The sequence below is a fragment of the Mesocricetus auratus genome, unplaced genomic scaffold (assembly GCF_017639785.1).
Source record: "Mesocricetus auratus isolate SY011 unplaced genomic scaffold, BCM_Maur_2.0 Super-Scaffold_100011, whole genome shotgun sequence".
NCBI lineage: Eukaryota > Metazoa > Chordata > Mammalia > Rodentia > Cricetidae > Mesocricetus > Mesocricetus auratus.
The window spans coordinates 18,134,466-18,147,096 of NW_024429195.1; positions in this window are offsets into that span (position 1 = coordinate 18,134,466).

Sequence of the window (12,631 nt, forward strand, 5' to 3'; positions counted from 1 at the left end):
TGGTGGATTTCGCCTGTGATAAGTATATAATGACCTCCTTCATCTCTTTTGATTGATTTTAAAGTCTAATTTGTATTAGGATTGCTACCCTGCTTGTTTCTTGGGTCCATTTGATTGGAAAATCTTTTCCCAACCTTTAACTCACAGGTAATTTCTGTCTTTGAGGGTGAGGTGTGTTTCTTGTAAGCAGCAGATGGATGGGTTCTGTCTTCTAATCCACTCTGTTAGCCTGTGTCTTTATGGGTAATTTAAGGCCATTAATGTTGAGGGTTATTAATAACCATTGATTACTCATTCTTCTTTGATTTGGAATGGTTGTTGTTGGTGGAATTATATGTGGAATTCCACACCTTTGTTTTTTTGGCTGTTTGTAGAGTGGGATTCTCTAATGCCTATGATATTTTGGTTGTAGTTAACTTCCTTGGGTTGGAGTTTTCCTTCCAGAACATTCTGTAGGGCTGGGTTAGAGGACATGTATTTCTTGAATCTAGTTTTGTCATGGAATATCTTGTTTTCTCCATCTATAGTCATTTAGAGTTTTTCCGGGTATAGTAGTCTGGGCTGGCATCCATGGTCTCTTAGTGTTGGTAAAATATCTATCCAGGACCTTCTGGTTTTCAGAGTTTCCATGGAGAAGTCAGATGTAATTCTGATAGGTTTGCCTTTATATGTCACTTGATCTTTTTCCTTAGCTGCTCTTAATATTCTTTATTCCATATAATTGGGGTCTTGATTATTATGTGGCAAGGGGACTATTTTGTGATCCACTCAATTCGGTGTTCTGTAAGCTTCTTGTACCTTAACTGGCATGCCTTTCTTAAGGTTGGGAAAGTTTTCTTCTATGATTTTGTTGAATATGTTTTCTGCCTCTTTGAGGTGGTTTTCTTCACTTTCTTCTAAACCTATTATTCCTAGGTTTGGTCTTTTCATGGAGTCCCATGCTTCCTGGATGTTTTTTGTTAAGGATTTGTTGGACTTAAGATTTTCATTGGTTGATGAATCCATTTCTTCTAGTGTATCTTCAACACCTGAGATTCTCTCTTCCATCTCTTGTATTTTGTTGGTAATTCTTGTATCGGTTGTTTCTGACCATTTGCCCAGCTTTTCTATTCCAGCCTTACTTCAGATTATGGGTTTTTTTTTCAGTTTTCAACTCTTGCACTGTTTGAATTATTTCTTCCAATTTTCGGTTTCTCTTTTTGTCCATTTTTTCCCTTTTCCCTGGTCCCTTTGCTGGAAGAGAAGACTTGTGATCTGGGGTGCTTCAGCCGGGATGGGAAGATCTATGGCTGTCCCAAGTCACTGGAAGGCATGCCCAGGGATGTGGGGCCTTGCTTACCTGGATCTGCTGGTTTCCTGGTCTCGTTGGTGGAATAGAAGACCTGGAATCTGGGGTGCTTGGCTCCTGCCAGGATTGGAAGCTCTGTGCTGTTTCCAGGCAATCCCCAGGCAGTGGAATGCAGTCTCGGATGCAGAGGCTGTTTTTCCTAGTCCCACCGGACCAGCTGGTCCCCTGGTCTCCTTGTTGGAAGAAAAGACCTGGGATCTGATGTGTTTGGCTCCTGCCAGGATGAGAAGCTCTGTGGCCTTTCCTAGTCCCTGGAAGGCAAGTCAGGATGCAGGGCCTTCTTTACCTGGATCTGCTGGTTTCCTGGTCTGGTTGGTGGAAGAGAAGACCTGGAATCTGGGGTGCTTAGCTCCTGCTGGGATTGGAAGCTCTGTGCAGTTCCCAGGCAATCCCCAGGCACTGGAATGCAGGCCCAGATGCAGGGCCTGTTTTACCTCGTCCCGCCAAAGCAGCTGGTGCCCTGGTCCTAAAACTTATCTTTTTAAACCTTATAATACTTTCTTAGAAAAACTAATTAAGGTTTAAAGCTTGCAACCTTTATAAATTTACATCTTTTTAGGAGTTTTTTTTTAATTCAGTAACAAAGAAAGCTGTAAAAGTGTAACTAGCTCGTCTTCAAACCCATTAGTGACCTGAGAAATGAAAAATATTGCTTTAATAAACAGGAATTATTTAGCAGATATCTTTCAAAACTATAAAAATTACTGACACAGTTTCCTCCCTGTAGTGTTGGAGATTCCCTCGTTGACCTACTAGCCTAGAATACCTGACAGACTTTTCTCTGAAACAGGAAATTTGAAGGATTTGCCTACTTTGTCTTGGCAAAATTTAGTAGTCTGTCAGTCAAATTACTTTGCATCATGCATGTCAAGTTTGGATAGTATGCTATTAGCAGTTGTGGCAAGGGCAGTTCTTTCATGTAGCTACCTTTAACACAGTTAAAGCTGGTTATATATGGTGTCCATCAACTTCTGTGTATTAAATTAGTTCTGCCAGGAACAGGTGTATTCCACTGTCATGAAAATCTTTATATTATTAAAAATTTTTAATGTCATATTTTGTAGATTTGAAGACCACCCAACTACCTAAAATATGTCTCTCTTTCACCATATAAACATACATAACATAATTACAATTTTCATTTTTATAGATAATTAACTACTATTCTGCATTTCTTAATTATTCCAAATAGTTTATGATACAAGGTTTCAAGAACTATAACTTTACATTATATTTATAAATGATCTATAATACCTTAAGCAACAGAAGAAACATATATGCAATATGTCATAATTAAAAAGAAGCTTAAATTTATATCAATATACAAAAATCTTTAGTAAGGTAAAATAGTTGATATTAGTACCCACTTTTTAGTTTAAAAGTACATTCACTTATTTACCCTTTATCACTCCTCCTCCTCCTCCTCTTCTTCTTCTCCTTCTCCTACTTCTTCTGTTACTAGATAAGAAAGAAAGAAGGATAGAGGAAAGAAAAATAAAGAAATCCCTTATTCTCACCTGCTAAATTGAATTTCATCCCTGACCATGACTAATAACAATTTGCAACTAACACGCTAAATGATGACAACCATCCATAATGAACCAAACAACAAAATCTACCCATTGCAACTCTTGTTAATTTCGATGTCATGTGCTAATAATTCCTTCCTATTGTCTAGGAAAATGATATATTAAGGTTACCTGAGGAAAATTTGTATAATGGTTAGGCCCTGGGAGAGCTAGCTTTATCATTTTTAAAAATTTACATTAGAAACTAGCTTGCTTCACAGGTCAATACCAGCTCCATCACTCTACTTCCCTGCTCCCCTTTTCCCCTGCTCCCCTGCCCCTCACTAAACACCCCAACACTCCACCCCATCCTTACTCTTCTCCCTGGGAAGGGTGAGGCACTCCATAGATAATCTTCAAAATCTGTCCTATCATCTGGGGCAGGGCCTAGGCCCTCAACCATGTGTCCAGGCTGAGAGATCATCCTTCCATATGGAATGGGCTCCCAAAGTCAATTTGTACTCCAGGGATAAATACTGGTCTACTACCAGAGGCCCCATAGATTGCTGGGGCCTCCTCACTAACAGCCACATTTAGGGGGTCTGGATCAGTGCCATATTGGCCTCTCAGCCCTCAATCTGAGGTCCATGAGTTTCTACTTGTTCAGGGCAGATGTTTCTGTGGGTTTCACCAGCCTGGTCTTGAACTGTTTGCTTATCATTCCTTCCTCTCTGCAACTAGGTACCAGGAGTTCAGTTAAGTGTTTAGATGTGGGTGTCTGTCTCTGCTTCCTTCAGCCACTGGACTAAGGCTCTAGGATGCCAAATAAGGTAGCCACCAATTTCATTATCAGGGAAGGGCATGTAGGGCAGCCTCTCCACTATTGCTTACATTGTCAGTTGGTATCATGCTTGTAGATCTCTGGAAATCTCACTACTGCCAGATCTCTTCTCAAACCTGTAATGACTCCATCTATTATGGTATCTCTCAACCTGCTCTCCTATATTCTTTACTTGACTCAACCTTCCTGCTGCCCCATGTCTTCTTCTCCTCTCCTCTTCTCTCGCTATCTTTCTCCCAGCTCCCTTTCCTCTTCTCCCATTCTCCCATGCCACTCAGGCAATCCTGTCTCAATAACTTTCTGTGAGGAACCATGCATATTTCTCTTGGGGTCTTCCCTGTTTCTCAGACTTCTGGCAGTGGGATTGTACACTAGCACTCCCCTACCCCATGTCTAAAATCTATATATGAGTGAGTATATACCATGTTTGCCTTTTTGTGAGTGGATTATCTCACTCAGATTCTTTCTTCTAGTGCCATCCATTGCCTGCAAATTTCAATATTCCATTGTTATTTTTTCCACTGAGTAGAATTCCATTTAATAAATGCACCACATTATCTCTACCCACTTTTCAGTTGAGGGGCATCTAGGTTGCTACCAGGATCTAGCTATTACAAATAATGCTGCTATGAACATAGTGGAACAAACATCCTTGTTGTATGAATGGGCATCTTTTGGGTATATTCCTAAGAGTGGAATTAAAGGATCTTGTGGTAGACTGATTCCCATTTTCCTGAGGAATCTCCATATTGATTTCCAAAGTGACCATGCAAGTTGGCACTCCCACCAGCAGTGGAGGAATGTTCCCCTTTCTCCACATGAGCTTTATTAGTTTGGAAGGAATCCTTAATTTTCATTTCCTTTGAAAGCAAGGCATAACTGTATTTGGAATTTTCTTTGGACTGCCAAACTACTCCCAAGAAAAGACACAGGGACTTGTTAATTATGAACACTCAACCTTGGTTAGGTTTGTTTCATTCCCTCTGTTAATTTACTTTTACATGTTTTTATTTGTCTATACTGTGTCTCAGGGATTTTCACCTTTTTTCATTCTGTATGTCCACATTTCCTGCTTCCTTTGTGTATACATGTCTGGCCAGTGGCAACTGCCTGGCATCTGTTTTTCTTTCTTTCCCCAAGCCTAAGTTTCTCCTCCTACTTACTCTCTCTCTCTAGATGTTCCAACTACACCTCCTCCCTGACTATTGGACATTCAGCTTTTTATTAAACCAACCATTTGCCTTAAGCAGACAGGGTAAAACAACCATACATCTTTACATAATTAGACAAATGCAACACATCTTTAAATAGGTAAACAAATACAATACATTTTTGCAGGGAAACAAATAGTACTCAACACATAACATCTCTCCCAACATAACATAATTCCTGACTCTCACTCTGAACACAAAGTTAAGTCATCCTTAAAATATATAGATGGAATTAATTTAGCAGTGTTTTTCAACACCCAATGTCGTTCAACAGCTGTTATTTTTTGCTCATTAACATTTTAAAAGATAAAGTTAACAAAGCATTATGGTACAAACTCCTTATGGTATTTAACATCATTACAAGCTTATTCTTTGTATATTGCATTACTGTGTCTTTAAGCATTTCATTTTACTATAATAAACTGTTTTTCTCTATGACTGTCTATACCCATTTTCTTTTCTTTCTTTATCACCTAAGCATATTTTCAAGCATACTCTCCCTTTTGAGAGGTTTTCTCATTCTGCACTTGGCTTTTTGTGGGGTTATCTGAATTTGTGAGTCAAGTCTTAAAGGGCCATGCCACGCATCATGATCAAACCACACTGAGTATTCACAATCCGGCGAGAGACTGTGAGTCTAGGAAGCAATGTCTGGCTCTATGACTATAACTTTTATTAGTGTCCTCAGACCCTATGCTTGGATAAACATGTGTCTTCTTTGGATGCCAAACGTAGTAGATATTTCTTTGAACTGCTAGCTCCCAATTAATGAAACAGAAATTTTTTATTAATTGTGAAAGTTTGTCCTTAGCTTAGGCTTTATCCAAACTAGCTCTTACAACTTAAATTTACCTATTTTTTACTAATCTTTGTTCTGACATGTGATTTGCTTTCTTTGTTCAGTACCATACTTCCAACTATTTCCTTGTCTGGCTGGAAATTCTCACAACCATCAGATTTCTTCCCAGAGTCCCTATATCTACCTGGAAGTCCCACCTATCATCTTCTGCTGATCTATTGACCATCCAGCTCTTAATTAAACCAGTCAAAAGGTACCTTAGACAGGTGGTATAAAACAGAGACACCTTATACAGTGTATAAAAGATTATTTCCTCAGGGTATAGATGGATAGAGTGTGGGGAGAAACATCTGGAATTGTGGAGAACTGGGGATGTGGAAGCCTAATGTAGGAGAAGCTGCATGGAACCTATGAGAAAGGTCCTAGTAATAACCTCTAGTAAGGGGGATACAGAGTGTGGGCTCATTGTCTTTTTAGGTGGACCAGAGCTGTCAGTGGTGAGATTGAACTGCATCTGGTTGAGTTGTTGAGTTAGGGGGGTCCAATGAAAATCCTTAAACAGCCAAGACTGATGCTAAGGCAGAAGATTGCTCTCTAAGAACTGACAGCAGTAGCATACCATTGACAAGGACAATATCCACAGAGATCACTGAAAATATAGAGATAAAGCTGGTACCAACATAGAGCCTCCACCCCTATATTCTATAATCTTAGGAATAAGAAAGAGTTTTGCAGGCAACAGAAAGAGAGGTATGGATACCAACACAGAAACAAAACCCTCACCCTTCAATTGCCCTGGCTGCAAGGAGTGCTGAGGCAATGGTAAAGCAGGACTTATGGGAGTAACAATCCACTGTTGGTTTAACATAAGACTCATGGCCCTACACTGCCTGGATGACCCAATATGGAGATTCCATATTCCATAGACTTAGAGTAGAAAAAAAATGCAACTGGAAAACAAAATAAATAGAAAAAGAAAAACAAATCAATGAAATGTTTTCATGATTCCTAAGGATATTTTGCTATATTCATAGACTGACGTCTTGTCCAGTCATCATCAAAGAGGCTTTTTCCAGCAGCATATGTGAGTCAGTACAGAGATCCACAGCCAGACATTACACATAGAAAGAATCTGAGTTGGAAGTATCTATACAGTTTCTCTCCTAGGAGATCAGGAGACTGTCATAGAAGAGGGGAGGAAGGATTGTGATCACAGGAGTCAGAGAAGATAGAGGTACCAGCAGAACATGACCAACTGAGTCAACAAAGCAAGAATCACATGGCCTTAGAGAATGAGGAGGCAAGCATGGGTGCCTGTATGGGTCTACACCAAGTCATCTATCTGTATATATGTTATGGCTGTTAGCTTGGTGTTTTTAAGGAACTCCTAAAAGTGAGAGTGGGCATCTTTGACTCTTTTTCTTGAACTTGGGACTCTTTCTCTCCTTTGAGTTGTCTTGTTCAGACTCAATATCATGGCTTTTGCCTTGTCTTATGTTTATGTTTTTTTTATTATATGAAGTGGAGACTGGGAGAAAGTGGGTATGGAGGAAAAAGGAGGTGGTAGAGGGAGCTGGGAAGGGTGGAGGGAGGGATAACTTAGGTCAGAATGTATTGTATGAGAGAATAATCAATTTTCAAGTAAAAACACAACAAAGTCTTCATCATTTAACCAAAGAATCATAATATGTATGGGTGCCACTTGATAAACTTGTAGGCTTGGAAAAGTCAAAACAAACAAACAAACAAAGTAATGTGAGAATGTTAATGGTAAAGATGTAAACTTGACCCAATTATCTCCCAGCAATAGTAAGACATAGCTCTCTGAATGGCAGTTACTTTTCAACTAGAGATGAGTATGCACCTATCTAAATACATGCATATTTATTGGGCAGCATATATGAAAAAATATTTCAACAAAGATTTGGTCCTCTAAATAAGTATGAAGGGAAGCCGGGTGGTGGTGGCACACACCTTTAATCCCAGCACTCGGGAGGCAGAGGCAGGCGGATCTCTGTGAGTTTGAGGCTGGACCGACAGCCTCCAAAACAATATGGAGAAACCCTGTCTCGTAAAAACCAAAAAAAAAAAAAGTATGATGGGCCTGTCATCTCAAGCATCTCACAGTTGATAGCTTTCACAGAAGCTATGGTCTAGCCTTATGAAACAGCTGGAAGAAGAAAACATGATTTTGGATACTAATTTCATTTTTCAAGACTTTGGTCATCTTGGGGATTTGTAAACTTCTTGCCTTCAGTGCAATTTGAATCTACAAATGTTACTTTGAGTATTCGCAGTGATTCCTATTAACCATTATTAAATTAAAATTTGTGAAGACAGGGATCTCTCTTAAATTGCTTATACATTTCAAGCTCAATATCCAAACATTGTCAGACACTATAGTTGCTCCAAATATTCAATTGCTAACTGTATATGAATCTTTGCTTCAGTGATAGTCAGTACTGTATGCTCCAGTGTCAACAGTGTCTGTGCATGCTTAACAATACTTTCTTTCAGAGTGTTTCTTCACTGTGTAGTTTTCAAAGTGGTAAGTTTTACAATAAGTAATGTACATATTGAAGAAATGATTCATTTTCTTTGTTTCTGAATATAAACATAGGACACAACACATCATATATTTTTGTGGTAATGTCACATGTAGTCCTGCTTGTCCTCAAAATCCAAATAAAACTTAGGATAGCCATGAGATGCGGTTCTTCCTGCCTCTGTTTCCCTGGTCCCTAGAATACAGGTGTGTGCTACTCTACCTGACTTAGAATATACTTTGAACTATCATCTCTATGCAAGGATGTGCATACATATACCACCTATTTACTTATGAAATTAGAAAAGAATATGTTGGTTGCTAATTTTAATCACAATTTTGAAAAAGACATATAAATAATACCAGTATATTTAAGATTACATAACAAATTACTGCCTTAAACTCCATCCTGACAAATTATCAAATGGAAATAGAAGTAGAATACTGTAAAATGTTATATTAGTATAATAAAAAGATAAATCTTTAGTATCTTATTAATACAAAGAAATATAATTTCTTACACAGTGATTTATCTTAAAATGTGAATTAAGTTTAATGTTTTGTAGAATTAAATCCTTGGCTCTGGAAACCTGAAAAGAAAAGAAGCCTGAGAAATGTCTTAAGAACTAAATGCATTTTAAAACTGAGAATGGGGAAGGAGGTTAGGTTGGGGGAGAAGACAAAGAATGAAAAAGACAGTTTTAATGTTGACAGACTTTATATGCACTGGATATGGAACTATGTTAGGCTCTTAGAGTTATTAGAAAAATTGGATGTGGCACAAACTTTGTAAAATTATATATTAGCATGTAAGTGCAAGAGTTTTTCCTCACAATTCTACAAAGAGACACATTTGGAATGAAGCAGGGATTATAGTTTAATTTAGAAAGCATTTGTAGGAGTAATTTTTAGGAGTCTTAAAACCAGTTATCTTATTTTCTAGACAAAAGTGTTCCTGCTGAGTTAGGGAAGCTTTGGAGACAGTAATTAGCTTTCCCTTCTAAAACTGTGTTGTATTTCCTTAACGTAGTGATTCTGCTAGTCACAAATGACTATTGAAGTCTGTCAGGCTTCTTCCTTACAGAAGATGAATATTTTCCTAGATATAAGCAAGTAATTTTCTCAATTTGAAGCAATTTGTGAATAATGGGATGGCAGCCTATCATTGTCCCGTGTAGTAAATGGCATAAAGGAAAATCCAGCAAAAGGCCAAGAAGACTAAGTGATGTCCACCCTTGTATCTCAATAACAAGAGCATGTCACATTTGATAGACAGATTGTATAAACAAAAGTGTCAATCAATGGCCCTACTCACTCTGTCTTTTCTCATTAACAAAACTCTAAATTTTCCCTTGTTTTTCAAGCTATTGATAAAAAACAAGCATTTAAATAATCTGGAAAATCAGAATTAATTTTATTTGCTCAAATATTTACCAGACAGAAAAAAGTGAGCATATTTAGAAATAATGTTAACTTTTATTTTATGAACCAAGTACAGATGTTAATGCGATAAATATTTTATTAAATGCACCAATAAAACAATACAAGTTTACTCATCATTAAACATGGGTGTTTTTATTAACATCTCTTTAAATGTTTCATTCAATTTTCATAGAGGTATTAGTTGATGCTATTTGGACAAAGGTAAATACTCAATGTCACTCAGTTTCACAGTGATGTAGAAATATGGTAAGAGTCACAGCTGGGGAGAAATTACACTGATCTAAAGGCTCTGTTTCTAAAGTTAGCAACATAAAAGTATTTAAGAGGATAGAGAGATGTGACTCAGTGGTTAAGATCCCTTGTTGCTCTCACAGAAGCCCTCAGTGATATTCTTCTTTTTGTTTATACCTTATTTTACTTGATACGATAGATGATCTCCAGTTGCATCCTGTTCCCAGCTAAACAATATAATTTCATTTAAGTATATTGCTGACAAAATGAACATGAGCTATGTATGTATGTTTATACAGATTAAACATACAGATATATGATAGACAGATAGATTGATCAACATCACATTTCCTTCCCATGCATCTGTAGATGAATGGAGCCTTAGAATGATTCAAAACTATGACTACCATTAGTGCCTTAGTACACAATGGTATGAAGCTCTGTCTGTGGTACACTCTCTTTTTCTTGCTTTCTATAGCAACATTCCCAGAAGTGGACACTGGCTTCCTTACAATATGTTCCTAAAGCTAAAAAGAAGTATCTAGCTAAGATAAAAATCTATTCTTCTGAAGTCCAATGAATGTTTTAGTTATCAATCTTTTTGAACACTGAGGATCAATTATCAAATGTTTGTTTTGAATCCTGACACCACTGTTTGTTAGTATCTCTCAAAGATTTGCCTGCACACTGTTAGATGGCTGGTATCTCTTGGAGGTTCCATCCATAGCTATTATATGTTTTATATTTACAACAAGATCCCACCACCTCAGCCTGAAGGAAGTGAGCTGCAATGGGAGGCCTACACTTTGGCAGAGGGTGAAATCTTTCATCGGAAGTATTCTTGATTCTCTAGACAGCAAATAAGATCCCTGTTCTTTAATTTCATCCATGGCTCTCAGAAATATAGAATATATTATTATTAACTTGCTTTCTGGACCTACCCACAATTTTTCCTGGATGACTGTGCTCCTCCACAGAACAATGGTTTTTACATCTATGACTTTATTATTACAAAAGAGCAAATTTGCCTTCAAGTGGATCTTTCTTTAAACAAAGAACAAATATTCCTTCCAGTATAATACATCTGGGAGAAGAATTTTAATTTCAGAGACATTTTTGTCCATATATATTGCATATAGATTTCACATATCCAGGTTCCTTTTCTTCTTTACTAACAAATTTGATATGCATTTAATGAATGAAAATAGATAGATCTCTTTAGTTTGTGTTCTAAAATTTAAATTTTTTATTAGTTTGAAAGATAAAGCAAAGATCAGTTCAACATTTTATTCTTGGCAATCACAGAGAAATTCAATTCCAAGCATAGTAATATATATATTATGTATAATATACATGTATATTTGTACATATATATGTGCATATTACCATGAGTATCTATTCATGGGGAAATTTCTTTTCAGTTCTCTGAGGTCAATCATAATATGCTGCTATACCATCTGAGAACACTGTTACTCAGTAATCCAGTTCTGCATATATAGTCAGGACACCACAGTCTTCTATTCTTTAATCTGTTCATTCCTCTGTTAGAAAAATCACCCACCCACATTTTAGCAATATGATACCTTTCATAAAAGGAGGGTATGTGGCTGATTAGGTTACAGATAGCACTATATGCAAAAGTTACAGCTTTGAAAACAACAGTGTACATTATAGTACATTGTAGCTTCATGGAAAATGGTCACAAAATGGAAAGAAATGTCTTCCTTATGATATGAGAAGCTGATGTTCTGATTAGTGCTTGCTCATGCTGCATGTGCTCAGACAGAAATATGTGGATATAGAATTTTTTAAATTCTGAAATACAGTATCAATAAAAACTTTGTTTTCACTTACTGAGCACAATGTAATGCCCCATTAGACACATTCAGGCTTTGGAAATCTCAATCATTGATAAGAGAACATAGATCCGCACTTCACTTGAATCAAGAACGGTCTATCATAAAAACACAAATTGAATTATTCCAAATTCCACATAGTCTCTATCTTGTCAGAGTGTTGTGTGAAAATCACTGTATCTTCATCTTGTATGACTAAGGAAGAGAGGGTAAGCAGGCCATATATAATCCCTTACATTTGACACATTTATTGTCTTTTTGACGCTATTCTTTTTGCTACTGATGAGGAAATTAGGAATGCATTAAATTTTTTTCCTTTTGAAAAATGAGCCTCAAAAGAATTTGTATGAATTTTCTCTTAAAATTTTATACACATATATGATATATTCTAGATTTTCATTAATTGTAGAACATCAAATAAACTTCACATTGGTTCTAAGTCATATTATATACTAAGGATTATAATTTTTATTTTGTACATTTTGATATTTATGCTTCTTTGCATAAATATTAATTAAATTATATTTAAAAATAATTAAACTTGTAAAAGTAAAGGCTGTTCTGAATGCTGCAGAAATCACTGTACCCATTTTAGTTATATAACTATAGGCGATTAGTTCCTTTTGTCCAGTACTCCAGGTTTTCCCTTCTGTAGTCTCTCTGTCTTGCAAATTTAAAGATCTATGGAACAAAAATAAGATTTTTGCAGCCTTGCCTGAGAAGTCCAAGATCCCTGATTATTTTGTCCTGTAGAATGCATTTTTAAGGCTCCTGGTAAAGAAACAGAATGAAGAAAGAAAACAACACAAATTCTCCTTTTGACCAGACTTAGAGGTGCAGACCAGACCT